Source organism: Amphibalanus amphitrite, unplaced genomic scaffold (genome assembly GCF_019059575.1).
Source record: "Amphibalanus amphitrite isolate SeventyFive unplaced genomic scaffold, NRLGWU_Aamphi_draft 000186F_arrow, whole genome shotgun sequence".
In the NCBI taxonomy this organism is placed as follows: domain Eukaryota; kingdom Metazoa; phylum Arthropoda; class Thecostraca; order Balanomorpha; family Balanidae; genus Amphibalanus; species Amphibalanus amphitrite.
In genome coordinates this window covers 409134-429482 of record NW_024881681.1, presented here as the reverse complement: position 1 = coordinate 429482, position 20349 = coordinate 409134, and the positions used below count along the sequence as shown (strand labels likewise).

Sequence of the window (20349 nt, the reverse complement as noted above, 5' to 3'; positions counted from 1 at the left end):
ACTTATGGCCAATTGGGGGCTGGCCACTTTGCCCCGGCCGCTTTGCCCCGCGCATACCGTCCGAGACAAAAATATTCCAGCTCAGCTATTAGTGGGGTAAAAAGCATTAAAATTGGTAGAAGGCATGTACGATAACCACGCAATGCATGGACAAAAACGCTTATAAAAATTCCAAACGGTTATGGAATAAAATAACATTTAAAAATTGTAGACATAATTGGTAACCTGGCAAGAAATGCTGTTCCGTGTTTCACAGAACAATGGCGATGGGCCTGAAACCCCGGTCTGGCTCATTCGAACGACCGCAAAGAGAAGTATAATTGGAAATCATAAATTGGAACTGACGCCAGCTGTGGAGGGCTAAAACGATGGATGGCCGCTTTGCCCCACTCTCCCCTAATAACCCTGCCTGGCGCCCCAAAAAGGGGGCACGATCCCCGAGGCCCTGCCGATCACCTTATAACTACAGGCATCACAGCTCCACACCTTTTGCAGATGGCCAGGACCCCCTGCGATGCATCCCAACAGCAATCTTTATTCAGAACCTGCCTTGATTAACCAACGATGCATTAAATGCGACGGATAGCTCTATAATGCATTATTATCAACTATTGAACGGGCCTCGCCGATAGGGGGGTACTGTACCCCCTAACTTTCGATAGCGGGGGACCTGTCCCCCCCGTCCCCCCCGGTGGCGCCGCCCATGGTTACAACTCTTACAAAGAAATGCACTCCTGCTATCTCTAACCGTCACCTGTACTTCTGTGCTTCAATGACGACGTTGATTGTGACCTTTGACAAATATACCGTTAAATCAATAGCGACCTGTGGACAATCGCGCTACAAGAAACGACAATGAAGGTCAATTTTGCGCTGCCTTGGGCAACCAGCGAACATATGCCTTCATCAGATTTGTTGTGAGTTGCGTAACTCGCAACCTATACTGGAATGTTACAAATTGATTTCATCTCTATAGGTCACAGCAACTGCACTAGATAATCAAAGACCCAAGATTGCGCGGCGCGTGAGCAACGCATACTATTCAAATGACTTCCAGTACCCGGCGGCAAAAGCGCCTATTGCGAAACTAGCACGGGATAGTTGGCATACTTTGGGCACGCTGAGTAAATTCTCAATGGGCGGATGGCGGATCCTCCCGCGCCTCTGGCCGGAGAACAAAGGGACCCTGTCTTTGACCGCTGGGTGGGCCGCACTGCCGCCAAACGGCCAACTTTACGATCGATGTTCGCGTGCGATGTAAATAGGATTTGCATGAACATCACTTAGGGGCACTATCAATCGTCATGGACCTATGCAATGCTAATTTTGTGAAATGTTGCCGATAAAGTTTCGTCGTCCACTGCTTGAAATCCATGTGGAAGTGTTTCATGAGCAATATAATTCGGTTTGAAACTACTGAGAATGCTCACCGGTCAAGTGGTCAACGCTTACAATGTAGTTAACGGATGATAAATAAAGTGAATTTGGTTTTCAATGTTTGAGTTAAATCCTGGATGTTATCGTAGCACTGCTTGTATCATGATTTGCACACTCTAACTCGTCTGCCATTTGCAGTAGGTACCTTATGGTTTTCCATACTAGTTATGCTATCTATGTCTCGCAACGGAATATATAATATGTAGGTATAGGGATTTTTTTTATATTCGACCCTGTAAATGTCATTGCCATCTTGAGAGAGGTCACGGGCTCTTTTTATTTATGTCCTGAATCTGCATTCACAAATCGATCCATCCATCACATTGTGGACGATTTACAACCAGCCTCTGGTTGTTTAGAATCAACATCTCAATGTTTTTATCGGAAAGGATTGGGAATCATTATCTTGGATTTTGGAAAAAGCTCGCTGGTATGTACGTCAGTAAACGTTATGACTTTGCTCATGTTGTAAGGTATGTTAACATATGCGTTTAGGTGGGTAAGTTGAGTTAGCATGGTGAATGCTCAATACCTACCGTTTTACATATTTCAATATTCTTTAGCCAACTCCTGTGCTACTTGTCATTCATCGTAAATTAATTACACGCCGTTCCGGGGCCGACAGGCGGCTCTTTCACACATCCTACTTTATACCAGGATCTGACCCCGTTCCCAGTTAACTCTGGTTTGCGGCGCACCGTTCTGCATCATTGCAGCAGCGCCCCGCACCGTGACACCTCTGTGCTCTCCCCTGCCTCCTCCCACTGCGGTCCATCAGCTGATCGCCGACCTGGCATGTGTAGAGAGCGGGAGCTGGGGCTGGGGTAACTCTCTACCGAGCGGGGCTGGGGCTGGGGCTGGGGCGGGGCTGGGGCTGGGGCTGGAGCTGATGCAGCTCTCTACCGCAAAAGGCTAGAGCTGGGGCGGGCGGGGGCTGGGGCTGGAGCTGGGGCAGCTCTCTACCGCACCGGGCGGGGGCTGTGGCAGCTCACGGCGCGTGCCGTCTGAGGCAGGAGCCGCCAGGGAACCGGCCGGCCGACCGGCTGGCCAGTTGGAAACTGGCTGGGTCTGAGGTGGGAGGTAAGAGAGCGGCTCTGGTGACGCTTAGGACTCTGATTGCCACGAGAGAGCCCACGTGTGGGGAGGAGAGACGACACGGCGCGGCACGTGCCAGCCGTACGGCACGGCACGGACTTACTACACGGAGTGACCGCATTTCACGGGACGGACCAGCTACACGGCACGGGCCAGCCACACAGGAGTCACAGAAGCGCGTCCCTGGTCGACAAAATCCGTCCAATCAGGTCAGTCAAGGTCACTGCTTCCCCTCCCCACCCCTCTGTGTTGTCGCCTGCGCTGCTTCCATAACATAGCGCGAAGAGCGTGCTGTGTTCAAAGGCATGCTTCTCTGATAAGTAGATACTAGATGTTCTCTAAGAGTGTGTACCGGTTAGAAGAAGCCTGTTTTCCATGCATGCATTTCACCAATGTCTTCCATCGGTGGCATTAATTGTGTCCGGAAATATGGAAATAATGTGGCGACAACGCGCGGCAATGTGGGAAATGTGGTAAGCCAGTCACTGAAGCGAGAACGTCTGAAGTTACACGACGATGATGGCTTTTTGATGACTACCCTTCGATACTAAGGGGATCCGTGGATGATCTATAACATTCATGTTTCTCATTTTTGTAACATGACAAGACAAATTGGGTACAAGTTGGCTTATTTTATTTTTTCTCAACCTCTAAATAATAACCGGTGCATTATAAATGTTTCATGCTAAATAGATACCTCTACTCTAATAGTTTTTTATCGGTGAATTATCAGGGCAAAGCTCAATAGAGACATTCCAGTACAGTCGCTTACATAATGATCGATGGGCTCTTTAATCCACCGGTAACCTACGCCTGAGCACTGGCAGCAGCCGCCTGGTATTGGTAGACTGTGCCGCTTGGCTTATGTGTTCAGCGGCACAGTCTATCCACCCCGTATGACACCAGCCCGGGTCACCAGATGAGTTTCATCCCAGATTTCATAATTTGACTTTGATTCCAAGAAAGGTTGGTACTTGGTAGATATTTTAGATGTCTCATGCTGGGGGGCGGGGGGAGGGCTCGAGCACATTACGGCTGAGAGTTCGGAAGGGCTCAGCTCCCGTGAGCCCCCTGATTCCAACGCCTATAATGAAGAGTCCCTATCGATCAGCCTGCAACCGTCTGTGCCGACCTTGGTCTAGTAAGATATTTTATGCATCGTTATTCACGCGATGCCATCGCTACTTTTAGCACTTCTATGATATATGAATCTGCCATCGTTTTCATTTTCCTCTTGATTATCACGTGAAAGGGCCTTCGACTAGTTTTACGTAAGTTACTAAGTTTCGATCATTAGTTGAACATAATGTTATGAAAGATGGCATAATACAATCGTTTTGTGTGGGACAGAAACTCGTCATTATTTACTGGTTAGTAGAGCTGCTATTGAATGTAAACAGCGGCTGAAGTTACAGTTCACCAGACAGATCGAACGCTCGTTTTGTTGGCTGGTACACATACAATTAGGAACTTCGGACATTATAAAGTTTCTGCGAAAATGTCCGCACTTTTCCAACGACAGCCATGAGCCACGATCGTATAGGAAAGCGTAGAGAAGCTGGGTGGTGTGCAAGCTCCCACAATTACAACATGGATAGTGGAAAATAGTGGAAACTACAAGACAGCTGGGGCATTCCACGATAGATCGTACCAGGCCCGTCACCCTCATCTCTCAGATTTTAATGAAAATCGGTCCTAGGGGTAATCATAGGCCCCAAAGACGCCTGGCAAAATATCAGACTTCTCAGATCAAAACTTTTTGAGTTATATTGCATTTCCTTTTTTTAACCTCGGTATGTAACGGTGAGTTTGATGGCCTATAACTCAAGAACGGGTTAAGCAACCAACAAAAAGTAAACAACACTAAGCTTGCGATGAATCAAAAATTAATATTACTATTTAAAAATTCCAAAGAAAAAATTTCATTGTTGAGCAAAAACCTTAATCTTTTTTCATTTGCCTCTAATGACTTTTGGGACCAAAATTTTTCACATTTTTATTTTTTCAAAATAATCTTCATGTCATTGCAAATCGACATGCAAAAAAATAGAAAGGTGTTCTTTGTATAAGTTCCTCATTTTCCCGCAAACAAAATGGGTTTCGGAGGGGTTGATACGACCCCAGCACGCCGTTTCGCTTCTAATAGAGCTAGAGCCTCGCGGAAAAAACGAGCGTGTGTGCCGTTACAAGTCGCAGCGAATGGTACCCGATTTTAAGGTCTCAGGTTAACCGGTAGCGTCTGAGGTCAGGTCACGTGACTGAAGTTACGGGTTCGGTTTTTAGTAAATAACTTCGCAAAAAATGGCCGCAGAGCCGCGATTTTGGCATCATTGTGTTCGCCTAGCTCAGGTGCATCGAATGGTATACTTTTTGCTAGGGTGAGGTCAACTTAAGTAGTTGACCTCGGGTCAAGGTCAGGTCAGAGCCCCTCAGGTCACGAAGCTGGGCTAAGGGTATCATATGACATATCATTCGATTCGGAAGGTCTTCCCGAGTCCATTGGTGGCTTTCCCGACTCTCTAGCTCGATTTGATCGGGAGTTATTGACGAAAAACTCGTACGACCCTAATGACGTCATAAATGACGTCACGCAAGGTTTACAATGCAAAAGTAAAGCATTGGGCTTTGCAAGGAGTGCATGAAATCACGATACCGTGTACGTGGGATAGTTTTAGATCATTCTCGGCGCCAAAATAACAGTTTTTATATTTCCCCATTGATTTATAACAGTGATGTCACGTGACCGACCTGACCTCATGTAACCTTGAAAAATTCCCAGATATACAAGTTGTGAGACCTCTGGAGGACACCATGTATGCGTCCTGTAACTTTCATCTCGGACAGCTATGGTCATTGGCGTCCAAAACAATGTCAGAACCAAACAGCCTTTTTCACCCTCGCGCTTATAGGAAAGAGGGTTGAATGAACCCTTTTTTCACTTTTTTTTTCAGATGACTCAGACTTGAATTGAAATTTCAGTAACCCGTGATGTCACTAGGCAGCTTTACCACGCCATTTGTAAGCTCCCCTCCCGAAATCACTATTCGAAACCGTTATCGTGACGTAAAAAATTTGTAATTTGTAATTTGTAATTTGTAATTTGTAATTTGTAAATGGCAAATGTTCTGAATGGCAGAATGTTATTTCGGGTACCCCAGAGGGCAGTATTATTTCACCTTTGTTTTTTGCTCTTTTTATTAATGACTTTCCACGAATGGTTCAAACCAACTGTCTCATGTTTGCAGACGATATAAAGTTATTTTCAGTGATATCAGAACAGAATGATACCACATTGTTACAAAATGATCTAACACAGCTTTATAACTGGTCCAAAAGCTGGAAACTCAAGCTTAATGCTGATAAATGCAAGTCATTTAGGGTAACCCTCAGACGTGATCCCATTGTTTATAGTTATATGATTAATGGGACCTGTCTGGAAAACGTTGAAACCATTCGGGATTTGGGTGTTGTTTTGGATACCAAATTGACTTTCAGCAAACATATAGACACAACAGTATCAAAAGCTAACAGAGTCATGGGTCTCATCATGAGATCGATGCAAACCGGTCACAAGGTCAAAACATTTAGCTGGAAGCCCATTTTAACAGCATATTATGGTAACGTTAGAGCAATTCTCGAGTATTGTTGTGTTATTTGGGGAGGTGCCGCAAAAACGTACCTGGACAGAATCGAAAGGGTGCAACAACGTTTCTTATATTGGCTATATTGTTATACTCGATGTCAAGACTCACCATCAGCTATTGATTACAGTGACTTGCTGCGATTATTTGGCGTCGCATGTCTAGAGAATAGGCGTCGACAATATGACATTATGTTTGTTGCCAAATTGTATAAAAATCATACTGATTGTGCAGCCCTTTTAGCCCATTTCCCTCTATTTATCGCGCCAAGGGCAACGAGAAGCACCGAACAAGCACGTGGTGTCTTTCATGTTCCATTTGCGAGAGTAGACGCGGTACAAAGGTCACTTTTTGTTAGAGCACCATCGTTTGTTAATAAGTTTTTGTTTCAGTGTACTGATGCTGATGTATTCCATGACTCTTTAAGGGAACTTAGGGCCAATGTGTCAACATATGTAAAAGAATTTTAAAATTGTATCGTAGTTGCAATGTTTTTGTCCCAGTGTTTGTGTGTAACATTTGACTGATTTTGAGTGCTTGGACATTAAATGGGCCCACGTATGCCTGTTGTCCTTGACCCCAAATAAATAAATAAATAAATAAAAAATAAATACATTTATAGAAAGAACACCTTCCTAATTTTTTGCATAGTTCTTAACAATGAGCCAAATATTTTTTTTAAAGAAATAAAAATTCAAAAAAAAAATTGGTCCCAAAGTCCAAAAAATAAAAATGAAAGAAAACTCGATATGTCATATATCAAAAATAGCGTATTTTTCGAAATTTCAAAAATACATATTAATCTCTGTTTCATTGCAAGTTCAATGTTATATGACATTTGGCATTTAAATATTCCGTCTTAGAGTTACAGCCCGCCAAACTTAGCGCTGCAAAGCAAGATCCAAAAAATGTTATACACCATAACTAAAAAAATACTTATCTGATAAGCCTGAAATTGTTACAGGTGGATTCAGAGCCCCTGATTACCCCTGAGACCAATTCTCGTCAAATTCCGAAAGATAAGGGTGTCAAATTGGAAAAAAGTGGTACGATCTATCGTGGAATGCCCCAGCTCATAGTAGTGGTGGAGAAGGGAGAGGGCTGGGTGGCTGACGGCCATGTGCCAGGCACGGCGGAATTCGGGTTCGAGTCTCATTGGTGCTTCCTGTTGTTGACACCGCAGTTGCACGTCGTTCCTGTTTTTACGCTTTAAATCGGGATAATTTGACGACCGTACGCTGACAGTGGGTGAATGGTTGTAATGTAACCAGGGAAACACAGCGATTCAAAACATAAGCCCTGTTTTGAAAACATTAGAAAATTATAAAGCAGCTTTTCAGAAAGACGTTAGGTATCGTACACAGTTTTGTTTCGACGCCAGATTGTACAATTTCGAACAGAAATCAGTCGTGAGCCTTTGTTGTCTCGATCAACAGAGAAACGATTCGCCTGTCATCTATAATACTCTACTCATATTAATTAATTGGTAGGCAAACTGTTTCCGATCTTGCCAATTCTCAGATATTTCTCATGATGGTTTTGTGCATTGAAGTAATAAACGGAGTGATGATGATGATGATGATGATATTAACCCTCGCCCGCACATGGGGGGGGGGGGTGGTTGCCACCCCCCCAGGTAGTCTTTCTGCTCTGCACTCAACATTTTTAGAGCTAGAAGGCTGATTTTTCGTATAGCTGCTCCTCTATCCTTTCTTGATGTCCACTGAAAATTTCAAGTTTCTGTGACTTTTGGTTTCGGAGATATGACCTTTTCAGGTCATGTCATGACCCAAATGGCCAATTCTCGACATCTTGCGTTGGCTATGGGCCTTGTGAGCTTTTGACACCTTGATTTCGGACTTTTTTACCAGTCTTACCTCCCACCTATCATGGAACATGTTGTTCGACGATGTACAGATGTCAAGGTCAAGGTCAAGGTCAACCTAGGTCATCTAAGATAATTGCGTTTTAGGCAAGCGGAATTTACTTTTTGTGAAGTTTTTTGACTGCATTTTTGGTAAAAGCTTCTCAGATCATGATTTCATGTAATATGGACACATAAACAATCGGTGCACACATCAGTATACACACAGACACACACAGACATACAAACACATATAATTGACCTTGACCTAACTTGACCTGAAATGACCTCAGCAGCAAAAACCTGGTCGGGTAGTGTGAGAAAGAGGTTCTAGCTGGCTTGGCACCAGAAAACGGCATCGTCATCGGTATATGATAAGCAGCGCACTTGATATCAAACGGTGACCCAAAACAGCAACATTTTTTAGTTTGACCTGACCTGGAAGGTCAATGACTGACCTGAGAAGGTAAAACTGGGTATCATTGGATTCGTCTCTTCCCAAAGAATCTTTTTGGTCTTTACCGCTAAGCTCTATCTCCAACAGGAACGAAATGGCGCGGGGGGGGGGGGGTGGCAACCACCCCCCCCCCCATGTGCGTTCTAGGATGGGAAAATGGCATGTGCGGGCGAGGGTTAAATGATCAAGAATGTGCTGAGCGCTTCAACTTTCAGCTTATTGAGTCGAATAGACCAAAATATTATGCCGTAACTTGAAAAATGCGGCTATTTTGCGTTAATCTGAAGTAACATTTACATTACGAAATACCTTAGGATTCGGTAGTTTCATAGTCAGGAGTTGCTGACGTAAAACGTTAATCCCTTCGTTGGCACTACTAACACCATGCCTCACGTTTTTGATCCGGCGAGAAACGGCTTCCGAGAACAGCCAGCGATCGTTCTGGCATTTCACTAGCACGATATTTAGGTTTTCCCGTCAAGCAGATTGGCAACTGACGTATAAACCTTCTTCAGGACAGAACCCGTGACAAAGGCACACTGAAGTTAGAACCATACCAATGGAGAACCAGCTTAGAGGAGGACAAGGCCACATTCGGCTCGCTGCAGCCAGGGGCCGGGGGGTAAGGTGTCGGCGTGGCGTGCACCGCACTGTCCAGACAACGAGCCTCCGTGACAAGGAAGTGTGGTATCCACGGTCATGACACTTCTTAGAAGGTAGCGTGTCGACTGGCGAGGGCCGGCCGCAGCGACTGGTAGAGTGCCGTGCACAGGACCAAATGCGTTTTCACTGTCGACTGACCGGAGGACAAGGCACGCACACGCACGTGCAGCGCTCGGTATAGGAGTCCGGTGCGGCACTCAGGAAGATGAGCGATTCTGGCACGCAGTTCAATACTGGAGAGCCGTGACCGTCAGAAGTTGCGGTATCGAATGGTGGTCCCGAACGCTCCATTATCGGGAAGCCCTGGCAGGTAGGCATGGGCAGACTGTGCGAAAAGTTCGGCTCAAAACACGGCTCACATGTCACGACACCCCAGGGCGCCGGTTCCCACGGACCGTTTCTGTCGGACGCCCGTGTCTAGACGCTGTGCCGTGACCCAGCCCACCGCGGCACGGCAGACGCTCGTCAGACGGATTCCCCCCCCCCCCCCCCTGACAGCCCGTCCCGCAGCCCCGCCCACGCGGCCTTGCGGCTGCTCTGAACAACCGCAGCTCGCCAGTGGCATGACCAATAATACTGTCCCGGACTCACGAGACAGAGAGTCGGGTCCGAACCGGTCGCAGCCGACCGCCGCCGGTCCCCACCGTCTCCGTCGCCGCCCCCGCTCAGGATCACAGGAGCCGACCGTACCGGGAGCCGCTAAATGATTGGCAATGCATTCCTGGAAAAGTCTGGCGAAGTTGAATGATTGTTTTCTGCCTTTAGGTGGGCGTAAGGCAGAGGTGACGAGTCTGGCAGGTCGCAGAAACCTTCAGCGGTCAAAGCTTTAGCTCACGGCGGCGGTGCCGTGATGGGAGCGATGACGACGCTACCGTTGGAGACGGTCTCTGGAAATGAGACTGCGCCGCTGTCGCGTCCACGCCGTCCATTTCGTGACCTGACATGGTCGGCCGTTTGGGGCAGCCGTTCGGCATCCGACACATTGGTCGATGGATGTGCCTGCCAACAGAGACGAGCACGAAGGTCATCCAGCGGCCGCCATTGCTCCCCATCTGCCGCGGGTCGGCTACTGGGGGATCACGGCCTGTGGCGATACGACCCCCGTGGGAGCAGCTGACCCGCGGCCGACAGAAACGTGCCCGGCCTCGGCGGCCGCACGTGTTTAACGACGGAGGCAGGAGGCTCGTTGAGCTTTACGAAGAGGTGAGAAGTCTGGAGCACGGCCCGTGCCGTGCCGGACACGGCTCCCTGCGGCGCGCCGTGACGCGGTCAGTTCCGTGAACAGACGGATACGATCACTGGATAGGAATGTCGGCCTTCTCCCGGTGCCTCGGTCAGAAGCAGTCAGAGGCTGCCGCGGTGACCGCATAGACCGGCCGCCTCAGACCGTCCGTCCGCACTAAGCCGTCATTCGCCGGCCGATCAGAACTCCGGAGTCCGATATGGAGGGGATCCCTGCATCATTCCGCCGTGTAATGCGCTCTCCGGACAAAAGCCGGCCACGTTCTCGGCAAACTAATGCGCTTTATAGCCTCGGAAGTTCTAACGAACACTGCGAGCGGGCCACTTCTGACAAATAGCACACTCGCTCGCCTCTTCACAGTGCGGTGATAGTGGAGTTTTTGCTTCAGATGCGGGTCCATTTGGCCGACATATGATTGCGATGCCGGAGCGATTCTCCTCTGGTTTTGTGCGGACGGCGGCCTGAATGAAATTGATGAACGTTTGTTGTGCGTGAGGAGAGGGATATATGTGAGATATAGGGGCGTGCGTCTGAGCGTGTAACCACGGACGTGTAAGAACATACGGATAGGTATGCGTTTCACGTGTATGGATATACGAGTATTTGCTCATGCATATAGAGCGCTTCCATTCGTGCACGCACGCGACCCTCCAATGCCACGCGTGCCGGCGTCAAATGCTTGTGTGCGTGCTTGCGTGACGGGTGGCACGTGGTGCATTACCACCCCGTTTTCCCGCGGGCGCCTATAAACGATACCATAAATCGCAGGCGTATCACTTCCACAGTTGTAGGGAAAACACCGAGGCACGCGCTGCGATGACCGTGACGCCTCTTTCCCCATACCATAGAGGCAACTGTGTGCCTACTTACCTGCTGCGCTATGGCCACGCTGTGACGGTCCGTGGCGTAGTTCGTGACACTATCGTGACATGCTCGTTTGTGACGTCACCGTGATCGTGAGCTGACCTTCGTGACGTGTTAGCGGGCGGGAAGCTGCGAGCTCAGCATTGGCGGCCGGCCGGCGCGGTGCGACCCAGACTGGTGTGAGCCAGACACAACCAAAACCGGCGTGTCAGCAGCGCGGGTGCGGCGCGCACCAGAACCGTGCCTCGCCGAGCGGCCAGTCACGGTCACCAATGACGCCGTGAGTCCGTGCCGTCCCTCCCCGTGCCACCAGCGGGAACGGCCAGTCACCGCCGGGCCGTTCACTGCACACAGCGGCGGCGCCGGCACAGCTCGAGCCTTTCAGACCGGAGCTGCGCTGTGCATAACGCGGACCCGGTATACCGGTATCACACCCCTGAACATGCAGCAACAAAAACGGAGGCCGGTGACGGCGAGCACCTACCTACCCGGAACTCCACCCACCCCAGCCCCCTTCCCCTCCTCTCGACCGACCGCTCCCAGCCGGCAGGGGAGGGCGCGGCCGGGGTCATCAGACGGTGGGGCAGGGCACCCGGCGACCGTGAATGACCTGCCGTGACCCAGGCGCGCTGGACCGAGCGCAGCGTGTCGACCACTGCTGACGGCCACTCCTGCACGTCAGATGGTGCCGGAGATAGCCAGAGAGAGCCGCAGCTCCTGCAGTGCTTGGTCATGTCACCTCTCCGGACTAGCAGCCAGTCTCCAACTGAACCACCCCGCCTCTCCCGCCGCCGTATTTTTTGCTAACGACCTGGCGTGTCCCGTCGTGTGTTCCTTTCTAATCACTTCTCGCCTCAGGCAAGACCGGACCGGCGTTATCAGAGCGAACTGACTATCACCAGAGCTATCAGAACCGACTGAACGGCCGGTTTGTAACCTCTCATAGCCTCCACTCATTAACTACTTGCCGCTCCAGCTCATACCTCTCGGCTCTCACCAATCATCGAGAGCTCTCTGCTTGAGCTGCTGCTGCTCGCTACCGATTGCTAGTCACTCTTTGCTCACTGCTCTCATCTCATCTCGCTGCTCGCTCCTCTCGCCGTCCCCGCTCGTCACTTTTCGTCGCTCTTCTCCGCTCTTCGCTGACCTCCGTTCGTCACTTTTCGTCATTCTCCGCTCGTCGTTTTCCACCGCTCGCCGGTCGCTCGCCGGTCGACGGCCCCACCGGACGTGACTGTGCCACGAAACCGGCAGCCCACCCGGGCGCCTGCCATGCATTGCAACTAATGCACTTCCGTCGTTTGCAGCACTGAAGCGTCGCGCCATGCATAGGCAAGCGTCGGTAAACACGACCGGCTGAAGAAGTCTGCTGTTGCAAAAGTTCTATTGGCGAATCGCTGGTCATTTTAACGGAAACCTAGCGCGGGGGCGGTCGAGAGGCGGGCAGGAAGCGGGTACGAGGGCGGTGCAGCGTCACTGAATAGAGTGATACTGTATAGAGTTTGCTGCATTAGATGTTGCAGCTCATGCCACGTGTAAGTTGCTCACGGGCGGTGCGGGGTTGTGTGTGCAGAGCGTCACAGACCAGGAAGAGGCGGCACGGGGGCGGCAGGGAACACTGAGCACAGAGCTGTGAGCACAGAGCGAAGAACAGCTCTGTTCTTCAGACTGGGTGTGCCGCACTCTCCTGAGATGACACATAAGATCGTCCCTCGCAGCGCCCGTGCCGGGTCCATTTGAGGACATGGAACCGGTGGTATTGTGACTAGGACCGGCCGTCGTAGTGACACGGTGTCTCATATATGTATAGCGGGCTGTGCCTCTGAGGGCGAGCGGCGCGCGCGGGATAAAAACGGCTCGCCGTGAGTGATGGGAGGGCGAGGTCCGGAACGGACGCCAGGTGAGGTCAGGAACATGGCCGGTCCGTGCTCCTGTCAGAGAGCAGAGACGTGCCCGGCATACCGACAGTCGCGTTGGTCCACTTTCAATTAAGAAAGCAGTTATTTAATGTTCATTAATGTCGCCATAATTGACGTATCGGATTACCATGGGAAAACGCTTTGATTCATGTCAGGCTCGTCTTCTATCGAATGGTTTATGCAAAATGGTGTTCGGCACGGTATCGAAAGCTCGTTGCATCTTGCAGCGCCCTGATTATTGTGACTGTCGGGTGTCGATACTAATTTATGCTGGCTGAAGGGTTTCTCAGTTACAGATTAGCTCATTGTAGGCATTATGTATGCGGTGCGGTCTGACTTTACATGCAGACCAAGTTATGCAGATACATGATAAACTGCTAAATTTGGCGCATCACCCATCGATGTTCATGGGAACATAAACGACCCAGCCATCAAAGTTATCCAATATCTATTTCAGTAATGTTTCCTTCGCCAAGCAAATCAAGTTTGACATGAGACATTAGCATCACCTTCAGGGCGAATCCAGCCCGCTCGACTCCAATCTGTTGGTCGGTCGCTAAACATACATTTGATATACATAATATAACATTTGCAGACGGATATCGTGTGATGATGAGGACGATAATTGCTCTTTTCAGTCAGTCTTCCACGGTACGGTGGTGTGTGTACTGGGTACATACGTACTTGGTGGCACACAGCTCTGTAAAATCTCTGTTCCTCACGACCAAACCACAAACCAGTCATGAGACACGGTTGCGGTCCGTCGACCGCCGGAATGCTTTACCTGTCTGGTAACCACCTAAGCAATGTCGACGATGCAATCTACAAGTTAACAAGCGTAAGCCGCCTGTCCTTGTGTAATGTTCTACGCGGAATCCATTCCAAGCAGCTCAAAATGATAACGAGTCAAACAATTCACCATACTCAGTCACCCGGAACAAACCAAACGGCCATAAACCATCTCCCTGATGTGTGGATTGACTGGCGACAGGCCGCAGGCAGACTGAACAAAGTCACAGTCGGTGACATCTCGACACATCTGCGCGCCGTTCGCGACGTTTCTGCGCGTCGTTCGCGACGTATCTGCGTCGTCGGTTGAGCTCGTCTGACGCGCGAGCCTCCCACTGACTCGTCGATAGGGCGTCGTGTTACTCGGTGTCGAATTACACCGTCTCGTGCACTGGAGCGCGTCGACGGCGATGTGACCGATCTGTCCGCGTCCGTCACTCGGCGAGATGACGTCGTCGCCGTCAAACGTGCTGTGTCACACTCGCTGCAGAGGCCACGGCTCTCAGAACGTCGGGTGATGCGTCTTGATACCATTGCTCTCTGAACTCATCAAATGAGAGAGGGTTATTTAGCCACCACATTATATAGAAAGGCATGTGAGCGGCGGACTCACTGACAGTCTTGTGACAGCCTCTGGCCTTCGTGACAGATGAGATCTCCGTGACAGACCCTGGTCTCGTGACATACTCTGTTCTTCGTGACATAGCTGTCTGGACCGAAGTCACCGACACTAAGGATTGCCTGGAGACGTGTTCTCGTCGCCTGCCGGTGGTAAACCGTGTCCTAATTAGGCACAGTGACCTGTTCGGCCTAGTCCCCTGACCAAATGAACTCCGTGAGAACGGCTGGGGAGCCACTAACAGACGCGCACTGGCTGCGTCGTGCTTTACGGAGAGTTTCCAACTCGATTTACATAGGGCGCTAGTAGAGCGTTCGAGGAAGGTGCAGAACGGAGCAGAAATCCACTTGTCGCTGGTGTGCTCAGGTTTGTACGGCCACTCATAAATTAAGTAGGAATTTCTCATCAGTGTGCAGAGCGCACCATTCGTCATTGGCTGTCTACTCTATGATTACGACAACTCCAAGTTTGCGACATCGAAGGGTGAATTGGTGTGCTGCTGTAAATACACCAAGCAATCATCGGCTGTTGCACTTTGTTATTTATCGCGTCATATGTGGTTGCAACGTAACGTTCGCACATTTGTAAAACTTGCTTCCGGCAGGGAATAAATCTCCCCAGGGAAGATTGAATCAAGATAAAATGTTTGCACAAAACGGGCACATTTATCTTATTCATCTTATTTGTGTTATGTGCAATGGTATAATAATTCACTCTACCTGATATTTCACCTGGTCTTTCTGTATTTTGATTGTCTGATCATCCGACGGTGGCCTTATCAATCCCCAAATATATTAGTCTGCGACCACCTAAGCATGCGTCGTTTGCAACGGACACATACCACCCCATATAAACTCTGAAGCAAAATAAATACGCTCGCAGATAAACGGGCCAATAGAGCTCCACCTGCCGTGAGCTGAACGTTACCGTCACTCAGGTGGACAGTTAAATATTGAGCCACACGTTAGACTCTGCGGGCAGCTGCGGGGAGCGGGTCGCACCGGGCCGGGGCCATCGCAACTGGACGCCATTTCCGCCGTATATGCGGCGCACGGGACACCCATAACTGCCAGCAGCGTGCAGCCGTGGGAGACTGGTGGCCCTGTGGGCGCCAGGGACGCGACGTTCCGCCGCCGCGGCTCCGGCGGGACTGTACTTTGTGCACACCGCGCATGGCAATGGGGTGTCCGGGCGCCGCGCGACATCGGCTGTATTTCATGTAGCGATGGGAGGTGTGCCACCACACTATGATCCGGGTTTCAATCGTGTCCGAACCGCCACCAGGCTCCCACCGCCTCCGTCTCTCTAAGTCTTCACTGCAGCATTTCTCGTCCCTACAGCTCCTCCTCCATCGCCGAATCCGCCATTCGGCATTCTACCTCTGACGGACCGTCGAGAGACCCAACTGCTGGCCGTTTCACTCGTGGGGCGGACGACCATCCCAGCTGCAGACTGTCTCACCTGCCGAGCCCGCGCCAGGCAGATGTTGTCGTTCTTTACACCGCCGCTAGACTTATGGCCGTGCCGTGCTAATCCAGTTACACAAAGCGCCCTCCTCCGTGCCCTGGATCGCGCACGGGGTCAATCGATGTCGGTACGGTATCGGTGCCCCGCCGTCCTCCCCCGCTCCTCCCCAAGGTAAGCCGCGTTCTTCACGGTCTCATCAGCTCGGTCGATGAAGCCTGCGGATCAACGGGAAAAGATGAACAGAGAGGAGAATGGAGATATAGGAGAGAGGAGAGGTGGTTTACGAGGAACTGCGGAAACTAAGGGCTAATTCATCAATGGATTCGTTGAGTGGATGAAACAGGTCATAGTCTAGTCTAAAATTCGTTTGTCGTGGTACTACATACTGTGCAACTGTGCATGGTTTTCTGAACTATGTGTTTTTCTGAAATATGTGTGCCAATTGATCATCTCGAGCTCTCGTCAGACGACTTAGCCCAATTTGCCTCTCCGGAGCCCCGTGCCAAATCCCGGATCGCCGGGACTGAGATGCGGTGATTGTAGCCGTTACGTAGGAGGGGGTCGTTAGGGGCAGGGAGTTACCCGCTCCACCCAGCATTGAGGAATGGGAGAGGTTTGGTGAAATGGTGGGGGAGGAATGGTGCACATTATAGGGTGAAAGGAGAATACCTGGTTGCAGTCGGCTGGAGACGCTGTAGATAGAGTAATTGGGACATGTTGAAACATTTTCGATGGCGTGTACCGAGTGGGGTAGGACACAAGCCATGGTAATGTTTTAGGTGAAAGGAAGTGTTATGTGTTGGCGTGATAATTTATCAATGAAGTAACACAGAATTAAATTCAACTGAAGTGACGACCGATTTAGTGACATTCTTTCCATGTTATAGAAAGTAAAAACAGCTGAAAATAATAAATGCTAAGGACATCTTTCACTCCTTTTACGAGGTAACACCTAAACGACAATCGATCTTTTTAACCCGGCAGTTGCTGGGGTATTTCGCCACCCACCGTTTGCTGGGGGGGGGGGGGCGTTAAACGCCCCCAGCCGATAACTCGAGAACCAATAGGCGCAGCGAAACGCACGAGGCGGCAAACGAAAGAACGCGACGAGACGCTTCAGATGAGTACTTTTAAAGGTAGACTGCCACCTTTTTTCCACAAAACGGTTTTCACTAGAGCTGAGCCACCTATGTCCCAGACTGAAGTCGGTTTTCCGAAATTCGAACCCGTTTGCGAGAAATCGGAGACCAAAGTTCAGTTTGATGCCATTTTTTTAGTCCAAGAAAACCGACATCTCTACTGTTTATCGATAACTTTGAAACATGAATTTTCTTATCTTTTGGTAAATATATGTCAAAACTTTGATTGTTTCGAGATCAGAGAAGAATTTTGGAGTGTCAAAATAAAAGTTAAACTTACATATTCAGTAGTTCATTTTTTCCAAAAAAGTGTGGGAAATGGGGTTTAACATGGGCCAGACCCATTCCAAATGAGCCATGATTTTTAAATGTTTTACGAACTTAAAAATGCAAAATAAATTAAACATGGCCAATTTCTTATGAAATCATATATTAGTAAATCATAAAATACCTTACTTTTTCAAATAAAATGTAGTAATCTTATGACCTTGAAGTCTAGTGATGTGTAAACATTGTCGCTAGACATTAACCGATTGATAATTGTATGATAATCGACAATTTTTTTTCGCGATTCACGTGATGATGCTTTGTCAGGTGAATTCTAAAATTTTGTTTTGTCCAGGGAATAAATCATAGGCCGATCTGAGAAAACTTTTTGAAGGTGGCAGTCTTCCTTTAAGTTGAACTTTGAGGTCACAGGTCGGGTCAAGGTCAGGTCAAACACCTGAAATCGGGCTTTCAGTAGCATAGACTTCAGGGCTTCGCAATGGGCGCCTCTCGTCATAGACTCTGTCAAAACGGTGCACAATCCATCATGTAAGGCCTACAAGAGTGTCAGCTCCATGTAGGGGTCAGTCAAGCATAGGTCAGGGTCAAGGTCAGGTCAACCGGGTAGGCACATATCCCCGAAAATAAAAACTGATATTCGCAACCTGTGACACATGTTTTATGGGTAATTTGGAGCGTAGAACACGATGGTGACATTCATTTTATCACATGTGTACGTGGTTGGCTCAAAAAGTTCAATTTAAGAAATTCATGTATCATGGTCGTGAAGTAGTCACGAGAAATTGCCAAGATTCAGTTCAAGATTTGGGAAAATGCGGAACGATAATCAATAATCGGAGATAGCCATTTGATTGTTCATGGTATTGGCAGTCTAATGGCGTTTACGGCATGTCTATATGTCTATTCTGTGATTTTATATGATTTTTTGAACATATGCCGTTTTTGGTCGAAAACTCAGAAATCATGACGTCACTAAAACCTCGATATCTCAAAAAATTTCCGACCGATTTTTTTGAAACTTTGTCACTATAAATTTCCATCAATTCCCTACAGGTACCCAAAATTTGGCGCGCCCGCGGCGCGCCGTTTTTATGCTATGGCTCGGCAAAAAAAGTGGGGGCGTTTAACGCCCCCCCCCCCCCAGCAACTCGCGGGTTAACTGTTTTAGGAGTTGTTTTTGTGTGTACATAGTCTCTTACATATTCACTGCACTCTTTTATCGTGCTCTGGTGCCCTATTTTTTTCAAGCCTGCTCGCGTGATGTATAAAGTTATTATCGCTGTATTTGAATGTAAATACTATTGGTGAATCATGCATAAAGTGAAAGTCACGAAAGACCATAGCAACTTTGCATACTGGGAAACACTGGCTAGCATCAAAATATGGCACGATATGAGCTGTGACAGTGTATCATCTACGAACAGATAACCACAAATGGAGGAATTACCTTATTGACCCGCCCTGTACCACATCAACTTGCAACATTACTTCGTCTATGTAGTCAATCGCAGGCGGTAGCACAGATAAGTACCTACGTCACTATTTCTACACAAATCGAGGATCATGGACTTCCACTATAGGCTTCGCACATTAATGTGTAACATTTAATCAGTGTCACTGATCATGCAGCAGGTTCTCAATAAAAAGCATTATCAATAATCACATTTTAACATAAAAATAGTCTTATATAAAAAGATAAATAAACAAATCAATCAATCAACCAATCAATAGGTATGTTACAAAATCCTATTTTGTCGCTTAACGCTAAGGCGATGAAAGAACTATTCCGTTAAAATGCTTTTCATAAAAACAAAAGCATGCCTTAACCAGCTAATATCCATTAGAATCGCATGCAAAGTGAATAGCTGAAATGTTGTTCTACGTACAATCTCCTGCATGATGAAACGACAGCTATAAAATCCAATCCTGTCCCTACGGGTAAATATGGTTAGGATATGACTGTCAAATGCATGCAGGGTTGATGCAATCATGCACGAATCACTCATTGAATGTGTAATGAAAACTCCGCCACGTTCAAAGCATCCGCATTCCAAATGTTGTTTGCAACACATCAAGCAGAGCTGCCGTGGCTGAGCACTGAGCAGGCGATGACATTTTCAGGTATGTACACAGGTGCTATATCCCGCGCCCCACTGGGGGGGGGGGGGCTATTCATAGCCCCCTCCAGTTTTTTGTAATAACTTCCAAATCACTTGACGTATTGATGCCAAACTTTCAGTACCTTCGGCTGCATCACTTTGACACCTTGTGTCAAAATTTGAACTTCGTAGCTACCATAGGTCGGCCGGAAATGACGTCAGAGTGACATCATGTTCAGCCGATTTCGACGCAAAACATTGAACCACGGCAATCGCTCCCAAGAGCTCAGTTTTTAACTTTTTAAGCTAGATCCAATTTCTTTGCATGAAAGGACACATAATTGACTGCGCTATCAAACTGCTGTCTCGGATTGTCAAAATGTTGAAAACTTCGAAAATTTTATATAATAATATTCAAAAATTATATTTTTATATTTTTTTTTTCAAAAAGTTTTTGACTTTCGAAAAACCCAGAATATATGTGACAAAACGCATGCTTATGACTAGCTCTAGCACGTTTTAGCTAAATATCTTCAAAAATGGCCAAGTTATACGCATTATTGCAAAAAATTCACAATCATTAACTTTTCAAATCAATTTTTCAGTACGTATTTAACATCGTACACCAATATAAATAGCACCATCGTGTTCCTGAGCTCAAACTGCATCCAATAGACACATTTTTTGTTGAAAAAAATTAACTTCAAAACTTGACCTTTTTGACCTGAAAGTGACCTGACCTAAGCTACATTCGACTCAAAATGA

General features: G+C 48.2%; 1 protein-coding gene across 2 annotated transcripts in view; it reads left to right on the top strand.

Annotated features, from left to right (window-relative positions):
- Positions 1 to 2412: 2412 nt before the first annotated feature.
- Positions 2413 to 20349, top strand: part of LOC122384317 (nephrin-like) — a 154770-nt gene continuing 136833 nt past the window's right edge. For both annotated transcript variants that reach the window (XM_043371613.1, XM_043371609.1), the window contains exon 1: positions 2413 to 2741. The gene's annotated coding sequence lies outside the window, so the exon portion shown is untranslated. The remainder of the gene's footprint in view (positions 2742 to 20349) is intronic.